The following is a 13,018-nucleotide window of genomic DNA, read 5'->3' as shown; positions in this document are numbered from 1 at the left end:
AATAAGAGCAGCTCAAAAGATCATTTTCGCTGAGCCCAGCCCTGCACAGATTTCCAGCTTAGGTTTGCATTTTCAGCAAAAGTTCTTGTTGATTATTTTTTCCCAACCCCCTTCTGCCTCCATAATAGCCAGCCACCCCGTCAGTCGCATCCTGGGGCGCTCCAGGGACAGCGTATGTGCGTGTATGTGTACGTCTGTATATATCTGTATGTGTACATGTGTGTACGTGTATGTACACATGAGTGTGTGCACATGTGAGTGTGCGTGTGTATGTGTGTACATGTGCCCCAGTCAGATGTATACATCTGGATTTCCTTTGAAAGAATTTTCAAATTGAGCTGATGAAGTGCAATGGCAAAGCACCCAATTCCTCTGCCCCCCAACTGCCTTCGCTGCTTTAACGTACAACCTGCTCTGCTGACACCTCTGACTCCTGAAAGCCCTAACGCTCCCGGGGAGCAGGCCGTGCCCTGCCCTGCCCTGGCTGCCCCGGGTGTTACCTCGGAGGGAATCGTTCCAGATTCCAATGGGTGGCAGGTCCAGGGAAGAGCCTTATCTGGGGGAGGCTGTACCAGACCCGCCCGACCCAGGCAGGCTCCCAGGTACTCTCTGCTCGGGGCTGATAAGGCTCCTTAGCAGTTTCTCTCCAAACAAATTCCAGTTCAAGACACCTGAGAGCTCCACAGCAGGGCAGCATCCCCAGAGCGCAGCAGGGCGGAAGTTAGGGGGAGCAGTCGGTAGCAGCACCTGCCCCTCGTACGGCCGGAGCGAGAAGTGCCAGCCTCTCTGCACAGAGCAGCAGCGTTTAGCCTGGGCCAGACGTGCTGCGGTGATGGGTAAGAGTGGGCTTGGAGAGCCAGAGGGTCTGTGGGGCAGCGCTGGGCCCTTCTGCTCCGCACTAGGGACAGGTGGGCGTGTTCAGCTGGGATTGGAACCCACCAGCACTTGTGGGTGCGAATGTGGGGCTGGAACTCAACGTGGGGCGCTCCCACCTCGCCCGGGGGCGACTAGGGGGAAGGGCAGAGAGACACCTGGGCTGAGACCCCAGCTCCAGGGAGACAGTCACCCCGGCCCAGCCGGGTTAAATTGCCCAGCTGTGTCACAGCCCCCCCATCCCCGAGGGGTTCCCCCCCCGGTATGGCACAGCAGGGTAATGTGCGTACTGAACGGCAGGGGAGACTGGCTGGGAGAGGCCTTTGGGGGTGGAGGAAGCAGCACTAAGGTACATGCCAACCTCCCTACAGAGGAGGGGCCGTGCCCCGCAGGTGTGGGGCAGGGAGCTGGGACACTGCGCGGTGGGTCATTGTCTGGCCCAGGCCCTTCCTAGCCGGAGGCCGAGGCATTTTCTTCAGGTCACCTTCTGCTGCAGCTTGGCCACGGGCCCCCATAGCCACTAGCCCAGCCAGGGATCCCAAGTGGGGATTGTCACGGCTGGCTCCTCCCTGCCGCCAGCAGCTCTTCACTGCCAGGGAATTCGTGAAATCCTGTGTGCCCCTCCCCCACCCACCTCCTGGGGCTGTGAGTGCCCCCCCGGACACCCCCCCCCCGAGCTCTGAGTGCCCCTGGCCAGTCCGTCCCCTCAGTTCCCCCCCACTTCCTGGGGCTCTCAGTGCCCTCAGCCAGTCCCCCTCCCACACCCCGGGGCTGAGTGACCTTGGCCAACCCCCGTCCCTTCAGGAGGAACTCCCAGTACCCACCCAGCCCCCACGCCTCAGGGTTCCCCTCTCTGCGGCTCTGTGGCCATACCCCCACCAGGCCAATTCAACCAATTCCCCTGAATCGGGCCCCGGGCCCAAGCCCCGGTACGGTGTACCGGCAAGAGCCTGTGCGCTGTACCAGGGTGGCCCGGCTTCCCCAGGGGGCAATTTAAAGGACCTAGGGCTCCCAGCAGGGGCCGGAGCCCCAGGCCCTTTAAATTGCCACCAGACCCCCACTGCTGGAGCCCTGGGGTAGGGCTGCGGGGCTCTGGGGGCTATTTAAAAAGTCCGGGGCTCCTGCTGCCTCTACCGCCCCAGCCCTTTAAATAGCCGCTGGAGCCCTGCTGCTTCCCCAGGGCTCCCACGGCTATTTAAAGGGCCGGGGCGGTAGAAGCAGGGGAGCCCTGGGCCCTTTAAATAGCCCCCAGAGCCCTGGGATAGCGGGAGGCTCGGGGGCTATTTAAAGGGCCGGGGCTCCAGCTGCCTCTGCTGCACTCCGTCCCCGCACCAGCCCCGCACCCCCTGCCCTGCCCGCAGCCAGCCCCGTCTCCAGCCAGCCCTGCACCCCCTGTCCGCAGCCAGCCCCTGCTGCACCCCTGCCCTACCTCCAGCCCCGCCCCCCTGTTCTGCCCGCACCAACCCCGCCCCCTGCCCTGCCTGCAGCCAGCCCTGCACCCCCTGCCCACAGCCAGCCTCTGCCGCACCCCCTGCCCTGTCTCCAGGCAACCCCTGCCGCACCCCCCTGCGGCCCTGCCCAAAGCCAGCCAGCCCCACACACCCCTGTCTCCAGCCAGCCCCGCACCCCTTGCCCTGCCTGCAGCCAGACCCTACCTCCAGTGAGCCCCTGCCCTGCCTCCAGCCAGCCCCATGTCCACTGGTGCCCTGCAGTTCCCAGGGCAGTAACCCTGCACACCTGCTTCAATGAGGGGGGCAGGGAGCAGCTGGGACCCACACATGTGCACACCACTAGGGTGACCAGACAGCAAGTGTGAAAAATCAGGACGGGGGTGGGGGATAATAGGATCCTATAAGAAAAAGACCCCAAAATCGGGGCTGTCCCTATAAAATCAGGACAGCTGGTCACCCTAGCACACCCTCAGGGAGTGGCGGGGACCCACACACGTGAAACGGAGCTCATTAATAACCGATCAACAGCATATATGATGCAATGTACATAATATAGAATTTTATTATTTATATAGTTATGGAAAGTAAATAATACATGGAAGAAATGAAAGGCTTTTTTTTTTTTTTTTTTTTTTTTTTTACATTATTATTATTTTTTTTTTTTGTTAGTCATCCCTGCCGGGGCCCCGCCAAAAATGTTCGATTTGGGCCCCGCCCTTCCTAAAGCCGGCCCTGCTGGAGAGAACAGGAGGATTCAGTCAGCAGGGGCTGCCGATCCGTCCCATTCACCAGGGCTGCCATCCTGCGGCTTCAGCATTCATGGCTGGGGTGACTTGGGGAAAGGTCTCAACCTCCCCACATCCCACTTCACTGCTGCCAGAATCCCTCCTGCCCCCCCCCGCTACAGTCCCCTCCCTACCCAACCTGGGTGGGGCTGGAGGAGAGGGGTCTGAGAACTTGAGCTGTGGATTGGAGGTGGAACAGCTGTCAGGGGCACTGAGGGGGAGGTGGCAGGAGCTCCCCGTACAAGGACGGGGGTTGCCACTGGAGGTCACTAGGAAGGACAACAAGACTCCATCCTGGGGGTCAGGAGGGGGAATCCATCCCTCAGAGGTGGGCAGGGGCTGGGTGGAAATGCTGCTGGTTCCAGGGGTCGTTAATCCCCCCTGATTCCTCAGAGGCGTCTGAGTCTCAGACAGGTTCTCGTTCCCTTGCAGCAGGAGGACGTCACGGCCAATGTGATGCGCCAGCTCCGTATCATGCCGCACTTGCGCCAGGTGCCCGAGGCGCTGCAGGGCCTGTGCCTCTGAGGCCACCAGCAACTCCCGCTCCCTGCTGCAGGTACTGCTCTGGCTCTCTGTAAATGGGGAGCTAGTGGAAGGAGAAATGGAGCCCCCTGGCACTCACAGAAACCCTCTCCCCTCTCTGTGGAGCAGGGTCCTTTCCTCTGCCCCCAAATTCCTTCATCTGGGACAGGAGCTCTTTCCCTCACACCCATTCCCCTCCCCACTTTCCTTGATCTACCCCCATCCCATTCCCCCTGCGCCCAGGCAGAGCTCTGCCTGCCCCATATGGTGCAGAAAGGCCGTTGTGTCAGGGCCCCACCCCTAGCCCCACTGAAGCTCGGAAAGCTCCACTTTTGAGGAGGTGGGGGTGGGACAGAGGCTCAGGGCTAGCTTCACCTCCTGCCCTTTATTCTCCCCTTGGCCCTTCTATGGGGTCTCTGGGTGTGAATCGGAGCCTCATTCCCAGCTGTCTTCCAGGCCCTGGGATCTGGCACAGCCTCCCAGACGGGCACAGCCTGCAGCTGAGCCACGTCAGGGAGCAGTGGGGACAGGTCACCTCGTCCCATCCAAGCAAGCAATGCTGGGTGTCAGAGAGGCTTAGATGGGAGACCCTGCTCTCTCATGGAGGTAAGAGCCATTTACTCCTTGGGGCGTGTGGGTCTCTTGGGGGAGAAATGGGATCCTCGATGCACAGCCTGGCTGGGAGCTTCCCCTGTCCCTGGCTCCCAGTGACAGCGATGAGATGAGGAGGGATGAAGTTTGGAGAAGAATAGAACTTGCCCCCGCGTGGGCCAGGTTCTAAGGAGGAGGGTATATAATGGGGGGCTTGGCCTGTGGGCTATAAAGCCTGGAGCTAGGCCAAATGGATTACAGAGTGAGCTCCAGCTGAGGGGAAACCAGGGGAAACCGCAACAAAGGTACAGGAGCAGGCCTAGCTGTTCGGCACAGGGCCTTGGGGCAGAACCTAGAATCCAGGGTAGGACTGGTTCTCCCACGGTCTCTAAGGAAGGGAATGTACAGGGCCATAGAAAGGGCTACCAAGGCCAGCAAGGGCAGGCCGAGCCAAAGTCAGGCTGAGGAAAAGCCCCCAAGGGACAGAGGATCTTGTTTCAGTTAAAGACATTTTTTGACTTTTAGTTTGGGATGAGTGCGACCCAGGAAGGAGTGGACTAAAAGATGGTCGCCTGGCCGAAGGGCTGAGTTCCCAGCCCAAAACCTGCTGGCGGGCGTGCTAGCCCAAGAAATCTGTGACCCCAGGCCTTGAAGGAAGGGGCACCTATCGGTGAGTGAACTCTGTTACAAGCCTGCTTCCATTGTGGAAACAGCCTGGTATTGGAGAGTGGTGGGGATGGCCTGTGGGCGAGGATGGCTGGAGGGGTCATACAGGAGGGGCAGCAGCGTCCAGTGAGGAGATCAGGGAACGGGTTGTCTGCAGTCCTGCCACTGAGCGGTAACGTGATCCTGGCCAGGTCACTCTCCCACCTGGTGCCTCACTTTCTCTGTCTTTGAAATGGGGATCATCCCGACCCACATTAAGAAAGGGTTTGATCCTCTGCTCTTGCTTCCCAAATCCCTGCCCTCCTTGCCCCACACAGGCCTCTGCCCTGTTGCTCAAACTCCCATGCACATGTTAGTGCCTGTGTCACCCCCGCAACTGCAAGGTCTCATGTACAGTCTCCTGCCAGCAAACTGAAGCTGCCACTAGATCCAGAATAGGAATCACAGTTCCTGTGCGCTGCCCTGAATGGAGTCTAGACCCTGGGTATGGGGAAGGCCAACGCTCACATCCAGGTAGATCATCAACCTACTCCTCTGTCCCAGGAGCAGGAAGGCCTCTGGTTCGTGCTCCCTTCGGTAGCTGGAGCTGCTGAGTTGGGAGTGTGGTGGGCAGAGATGGGAACAGGCCATAGGATGAATCAAGTGTCAGGGGGAGACTCCCTGTGTGTGGGAGATGATGTTGCCCCTCTGTGGGGAATCCCTTCCTTGCAGATGCTGGGCTTTAGGTGCTGGACTCTGCCAGGAAGCCTAGCTCCCATCCCTAGCAGCTTGGCTGTTCCCTACACTGCTGTGCACCAGGCCCTCTGCAGATAGCTGCTCTGGGCAAGGACTACAGAGCCTGCTGTCATCCTGGCAGGTGTCACCCCAGGTTCCCTAATCCTGACCCCTGGTCTCCCTCCGCTGGCAGGCTCTGAGCAAGGCCTGCCCAGAGAACATGGATGACGAGCTCTCGATCCTGCTGACAGCACCCCCCAGCACAGACAAACTCCAGCACATCTTGGAGGTGAGCAGAATGGGGAGGGGCCGCAGGGGTTTTACCTTAGCCCTGGGGACTCCTAGAAAGAAGAGACTGGAAAATCCATGTTTCTATTGGATCCTTCAGAGTATGCATTCGTGATATAAACTCACTGGGTGACCTTGGGGTAACTCACTTCCCCCTTACGGCATCAGTCTTCTCCACTATCAAATCTACACTGGGGAAGAAGGACAGAAGCCCCGACAACCACCTTCACCTCTGGGTGTCTGGTCCTGGGAGCCGAAACCAACTGGACTATCTGCCCCATCTCCTAAACTGCCCTGTCTTTCCCTCCTAGGGCCTTGTCCTTAGTGCTCAGCCTGGCCCCTTCCCAGCTTGTTCCTGACCTTTAAAGGACTCTCCAAGCCCCTCCCATGCCTGCTTCCCTTGGGGTCTCTCTCCTGGCTGAGCACAGGCTGCCCTTCTATCTCTCAGCAGGCCTGGGTCCTAGTCACAGGCTGTGTCTTGTCATGTGACCCCCACACTTATTCCCTTCACCCTAGGGAGCTGCATCACCTGGGCCAGGTGCAGTTGAGCTCCAACCCCTTTCCTGGCCATCTCACCCTGGGACAGGTTGAAACTGGTAACCTGTGGGTAACAGTAACTGGTTGCTCTCAAAGGTGCTGAAGACACAATGGAAGAGGAAATCCTTTGGCCTGGATTGAAATTATTCCGACTGAAAGTGAATGAGAGAAAATAGGTCCAGAGTTCTCTTCCTAGCAGCAGAAAATGTAGCGATTGATAGAAGTTCAGGTCAGAAAGGACCATTATGTGCATCTAGTCGCCCCTCCTGTATAACTCAGGGCCTAGAATGTAACCAAGTGGTTCCTTCAGCCAACCATAGCATGGGACTGAGCCAGAGCACGTCTTTCGGAACGACATCCGCATGCAGGAGAGCCAGCTGGCTACCAGAAAATCTCTCTTCTGCAGTGACGTGGGGTTAAGGGACATGGCGGAAAAGACATGGCGGCTGTGACTAAACTTAGAGCAGGGTGGGAAACGGAGACGCAGTTGGGACCTGTCTACACTACAGGTCTGTCGTGCGTTTGTAATCTGCTGACCGCCACATGTTGTTCAGAGCCTATGGACAACACAGCTCCTGAAGTGTGTTTGTTCTGTGCTTATCCCCTATGTACCAGCAGGGCTGGACGGCATTTCTCCCAATGCAAGGTCCTATATGTGGCAACAAGGCACGCCGGCCACACCTCCAGAATGGGGACGTGTATCCAGGAAAGCAGTGACTCTGAAAAGGATTTAGGGGCCAGAGTGGAGAAGCCACTCAACATGAGCTCCCAGTGTGATGCTGTGGTGAACAGGGCTAAAGCCATCATTAGACGAAGGAGAAGAGCCGTGAGTAGGATAGGGAGGTGACACAGCAGCAGTGAGACTGCTATTGGAATACTGCCTCCAGTCTTGGTGTCCTCCTTTGAAAAAGATGGTCCTAGAAATTGGAGCTGGGGCAGCAAAGAGCCACCAAATGTTCTGAGGGCTGGAGAAAAATGCCTTCTAGTGAGCTATTGAAAGAGCTCAACCTGTTTAGCTTATCAAAAGAAGATTGAAAGGTGACTTCACTGAAGTGTTGAAATGCCTTAATGGAGAGAAAATATTGGGTATTAAAGGGCTCTTTAATCGAGCAGAGAAAGGCAGAACAAGACCCAATGGCTGGAAGGTGAAAAGAGACAAATTCCTTTGACAAATAAGGCACAAATATTCAACAGTGAGGACGATTGAACCCAGGAAGAAGCTACCATGGAAAGTGGTGGATTCTCCATCTCTTGATGTCATTTAATAAAGACTAGATGCCTTTCCGGAATGTGTTTGCCCCAAAAGTAGCTATTGTGGTAGACAGGAGGCCTGTGATATGCAGGGGGTCAGATTAGATGCTCTAACGGTCTCTGCTGCCCATAAAGTCTACTCATTTCTGAGAAACCGAGTGTAGCATTGGGAGCAGCCTCTGTTTTTTAAACAATCAGTTTGTCAGCACCTGCAGGACAATTTGGTTCTTAGGACTAGTGAGCATGGACTTGTCAAGAACAAATCATTCCAGACCAATCCTAGCTCCTTCTTTGGCAGGGTTAGGGGCCTAGTGGAGGTGGGTAAACAGTAGATGTGATCTATCTTGGTGTTAATAAGGCTTTTGACACAGTCCCATAGGACATTCTCACAAGCAAACAGATGCTGCTTAGCACTGTCAGAGCAGCTTTTGCTGGGGGATTCTCCCAGCACTTTCCAATAGTGGGAAAGTATGAAATCCCCATTTGACTGCTGGGGACAGAGCCTAGAGGGGGCAGCAACTTACCCCAAGTCCCACAGGTCAATAGGAAACCAGCAATGGAACCCAGGAGTCCTGACTCCCAGTTCCCTGCTCCAATCACTCCAGCGGAGCACACTCCCTCTCAAAGCAGGGGGACCGGACACGAGGGCCTGGTTGTAATTGCCAGCTGTGGGAGGGAGTGTGCAGCAGTGGTTAGTGAAGGGGCCTGGAAATAAGGACTGCTGGGTCTATTGGAGAGTGTCACTAGGAGCAGTGCATAAGATGAGGTGTCCTATCATGTTTACTCAGATCAGATTAGGACATAATAGAATGGCTGAAATAGTTTATTTTATTTGTATTGTATTATTTTGCAATTGTTAAGAGCAGCAACTACTTAGCTCAGACTGAAGCATCTTATCTAATTTTTGAGATCTAAGTGTCTCCTCTTTGAGTGCCACGAGACAATTTAACACATTGTGAGAAAGAATTTTCATTGCCACTTGTTATGATTTCAAGAAACAAACTGGTTTAGTTTGAATAGGATTTTCGGTCAGAAACGGTTTCAATGAAATTTCCCCACCATCTCGATTCCTGGGCTCTATCTCTGCCTTTCGGGGTGGGGGGTGGGGGGGGGTTGCTGTCTGTTAGAACAGGAGTCTGATTTGGATAGGGATAGAGACCTCTTCAATGTTTTTAATGAAGTAAATACTAATGGGAATTGTGTGATCATGGGAGACTTTAACTTCCCAGATATAGACTGGAGGACAAGTGCTAGTAATATAATAGGGCTCAGATTTTCCTAGATGTGATAGCTGATGGATTCCTTCACCAAGTAGTTGCTGAACCAACAAGAGGGGATGCCATTTTAGATTTGGTTTTGGTGAGTAGTGAGGATCTCTTAGAAGAAATGGTTGTAGGGGACAGCCTTGGTTTGAGCGATCATGAGCTAATTCAGTTTAAACTAAATGGAAGGGTAAACAAAAATAGATCTGTGACTAGGGTTTTTTTTTTTCAAAAGGGCTAACTTTAAAAAGTTAAGGAAATTAGTTAGGGAAGTGGATTGGACTGAAGGACTTGTGGAACAGATGGATCAGACTGAACAAGTTCCAAACCTCTCGGAGGCTCCTACCTTCTAAACAGGGACATCTGTTTTCTAGTGAAAACAGGAAAAAGAAAGGAGAAAACTCAAAAGAGGTTCCTCCTGGCGCTCACGTACGTGACCCCTAATACTCTCTCAGTCCTCAAAGAGAGACCTCGAGAAGGAGACTTGCTGAAGGAAAGCTACAGGGGACTCAGAGGTTTCCCTGGCCCTGCGCCCCTGTCCTGCCTGGCTGATGTCAGCATCTCTCTGTGAGGTCACCACCGCCCCAGCACCTTTGACCAATAGGCTGAGGTCCTCCAAAAGGCCTTTGTGATGTCACTGCCACACCCACCCCTCCCCTGCAGTGTTAATGTCCTGCCACAGGCCAGACCCTTTGGAGGTTTGAGCTACTCCCTGTGGATCACCCCGCTCAATGAGTGTTCATTCTAGGAAGCAAGCCGGCTAGACAGTAAAACAGCGGAGGCTGCTCCCAATGCTACACTCGGTTTCTCAGAAATGAGTAGACTTTATGGGCAGAAGAGACAGCTAGAGCATCTAATCTGACCCCCTGCATATCACAGGCCTTTCTGCACCATATGGGGCAGGCAGAGCTCTGCCTGGGCGCAGGGGGAATGGGATGGGGGTAGATCAAGGAAAGTGGGGAGGGGAATGGGTGTGAGGGAAAGAGCTCCTGTCCCAGATGAAGGAATTTGGGGGCAGAGGAAAGGACCCTGCTCCACAGAGAGGGGAGAGAGTTTCTGTGAGTGCCAGGGGGCTCCACTTCCCCTTCCACTAGCTCTCCATTTACAGAGAGCCAGAGCAGTACCTGCAGCAGGGAGCGTGAGTTGCTGGTGGCCTCAGAGGCACAGGCCCTGCAGCGCCTCGGGCACCTGGCGCAAGTGCCGCATGATACGGAGCTGGCGATCACATTGGCCGTGACGTCCTCCTGCTGCAAGGGAACGAGAACCTGTCTGAGACTCAGACGCCTCCGAGGAATTAGGGGGGATTAACGGCCCCTGGAACCAGCAGCATTTCCACCCAGCCCCTGCCCACCTCTCAGGGATGGATTCCCCCTCCTGACCCCCAGGATGGAGTCTTGTTGTCCTTCCTAGTGACCTCCAGTGCCAACCCCCCTCCTTGTACGGGGAGCTCCTGCCACTTCCCCCTCAGTGCCCCTGACAGCTGTTCCACCTCCAATCCACAGCTCAAGTCCTCAGACCCCTCTCCTCCAGCCCCACCCAGGTTGGGTAGGGAGGGGACTGTAGCGGGGGGGCAGGAGGGATTCTGGCAGCAGTGAAGTGGGATGTGGGGAGGTTGAGACTTTTCCCCAAGTCCCCCCATCCCATTTTCCTTTCCCCAGCCACTAATGCGGAAGCCGCAGGATGGCAGCCCTGGTGAATGGGACGGATCGGCAGCCCCTGCTGACTAGGGTTACCATACGTCCGTTTTTTCCCGGACATGTCCTGCTTTTCGGCAATCAAACCCCCGTCCGGGGGGAATTGCCGAAAAGCCAAACATGTCCGAGAAAATGCCAGCCGGGCACTTCCCTTCCCGCGGCTGCTCTGCTCCGCTCCTCCCCTCTCAGACTTTAAGAGCCGAGCTGCCCGAGCCAGCGCTACTGGCTTCGGGCAGCCCCCCCTGCCTCCGGACCCGGAGCCACGGGCCAGGCACTTCTCCTCCCCGGCTCCAGCTGAGCTGCTCCGCTCCTCCCCTCTCAGACTTTAAGGTTCCAGGTGCTCTGGGGAAGCGCCGGCCGGGGGCGCAGGGTCTGGGGGCTGCCTGGCAAACCGTGAAGCCGGTAGCGCTGGGGCAGCCCTTTCCCCATGGCTGGGAGTGGTAGGGAGGAGGGGGCGGAATTAGGGCGGGGAAGGAGCGGAGTTGGGGCGGGTCTAAGGGTGGGGAAATGGGCGGGGCCAGGGCCCGTGGAGGGTCCTCTTTTTTTATTTATTAGACATGGTAACCCTACTGCTGACTGAATCCTCCTGTTCTCTCCAGAACGGGTCCAGCCTTGCCAGCAGCAGGACAAGCGTCCCCTGCCCACGTGCCTCAGCCCTGCCTGGTCAGACGCCATCACCCGTCAGTCGTTGGCCACCCAGGCTGCCAGTGATGGGAGCAACTCTGGGTGGTGGCTCGGGTGACACAGACACCAGACCACTAGGAATTGGGTGCGGCCCTGTGGGACAGGAGAGTCTCGCAGAGGGCACTTGGGGGACTCTCCTGCCCTTCCCAAGAGCGATAGCACCCTGTCCTAAGAACATAAGTCTGGGATGAGGCAAAGCTTGTCATTAATTAGTCTGGCTTAAGAGCTGGGTGGAGCTGCTCCGGGGACAAGCTGGCTCGCTCCTGCTCATGTAGGCGAATTCATCTCCCTTCCCAGGAGCACCTGCTCTCCCTTTCATTCCCCACCAGGCTCCTTGTGCCAGGCCCCACAGGATGGGAATGAGGCCTGGGCCCCGCCCCAATCTCCTGAGTCTAATGCAGCTGCTCACCTTGTCCCCCATCAGCTGCTGGGTTTCCCCCAGGAGGGAGTAGGTGACAGGGAGAGAGACACACACACATTTGTCCTTCTGGTTGCAGGGCTTGTGTCCTTCCAATCCCATTGGTGGCTGCACAGTGGCAGAGTCCTCGCTGCGTGCCCGGCCCAACAGAATTGCAGGGCGTGGTGTGGAACACAGAAAGAGATAGAGAGACTCATCCTCCAGCCGGGGTCAGTCTGAGAGAAATTGGCTGGGGTCCCAGTCTCACTCTTCTAGCAGGTGCCATTTCCCAGCTGGGTTCCTTACCCCTCTGGTGCAGCAGCAGCTGGTAGAGCCGGTAAACCCCCTCCCTGGCCTGCCGGCTGATGTCCTTGGCTGGGTCACTGACGGACAGAGCCAGCTGTGCCATGTGGTGACCCATCCTGGGGAATTCCGCTGAGTTCTAATGGACGGGAGAGGGAGAGGGGACTCCATCAGCATTTTCCTGTCAGCTCCCAGTCCCCCCCGGGCCAGGACTCTCCTTCCCCTCAGCCCCTCTGCAGGAGATGCTAGAGCCAGACCCTTAATTTCCTCTGCCCCCAAGGAAGCCTGGAGCACAGGGCTGTGGGCAGGGCCCTCCATGAGGACTTGCTTCCCCAGCTGCTCCAGGATGACACGGAGGCAGGAACCTGGAGCACAGTCCCCTTAAAAGCCCAGAGTCACCACTTAACTTAGACAAGAAGAACTTGACTCAAGCCAGGCTCACTCTCTGCTCTGACTCTGCCTCCCCAAGAGGAACACTCCTAACCCACAGCCCCTGCAGCAGCAGATCCTACAGCCCGTCGGAGCCAGCCCACCTACCCCTGGAGTCAGGAAGCTGGGGTCAGAGGTCACTTATGTCAAACTCGGGGAGGGTGATGGTGGATCTGAGCAGGGCCGTGCTGATCTCAACAGCCCTGGCTATCTCTCGCGGCACCCTGGACACGATCCAGTAGTTAATGTGCTGTGGGGAAAGGAGGCATTGCCCTGACCAAGGATGCCCACTGGGGGCCCGGCTAGGAGGACTGACTGGAAAATGGATCTAAGAGTGAAGGTAAAATTGCCCCCACCCCTCTCATCGGGCTCACCTCCAAGATGTACTGGAACCTGTCGGTGTCTGGGGACTCTGCCAGCAGGTTCCCCAGCATGGCGTCCAGGAGGTCTGGCAAGACCCTCGGCAGATCCTGAAAGCAAGGGAGAGCCATGGGTCAGAGTTAGGGAAACTGGGGCTAAACTTGCCACAGGATGGGAAGTGGGGTCTCTGGGAAGCACTGGTGAGACCCCC

This window comes from Chrysemys picta, unplaced genomic scaffold, assembly GCF_011386835.1.
Source record: "Chrysemys picta bellii isolate R12L10 unplaced genomic scaffold, ASM1138683v2 scaf15, whole genome shotgun sequence".
Lineage (NCBI taxonomy): Eukaryota > Metazoa > Chordata > Testudines > Emydidae > Chrysemys > Chrysemys picta.
Note: the sequence above shows the minus strand (reverse complement) of the source record.